We start from the raw sequence: 351 nt of genomic DNA, 5'->3' as shown, positions 1-351 counted from the left end.
AACTTGCCGTTTATTCCAACATTACTAATATATCAAATAATATAATCAACATTCTACTCATAATCATATCACATGCATAAACGTAGGAATACACAATGCTTGTAGCTCACATGTGGGAATTCACTTCCACAATGATAATGTATGCATGATATGTCATGATTATCCACCTTACACCAATATCCATCCAACATCCTAATCGGAAATAATCGAGAGTACAGGTCCCATACCAAGCCTCTTTGTACGCACTTGAAATAATATATCCTCACAAGGAAGTAAAAATAGATCGATCGGTTCCCTCAGGAACAGTCCTACCCAGACCTAGGTCATACAAACGCTTTCTGGGCATCCCTC

Source organism: Lupinus angustifolius, chromosome LG18 (assembly GCF_001865875.1).
Source record: "Lupinus angustifolius cultivar Tanjil chromosome LG18, LupAngTanjil_v1.0, whole genome shotgun sequence".
In the NCBI taxonomy this organism is placed as follows: Eukaryota; Viridiplantae; Streptophyta; class Magnoliopsida; order Fabales; family Fabaceae; genus Lupinus; species Lupinus angustifolius.
Note: the sequence above shows the minus strand (reverse complement) of the source record.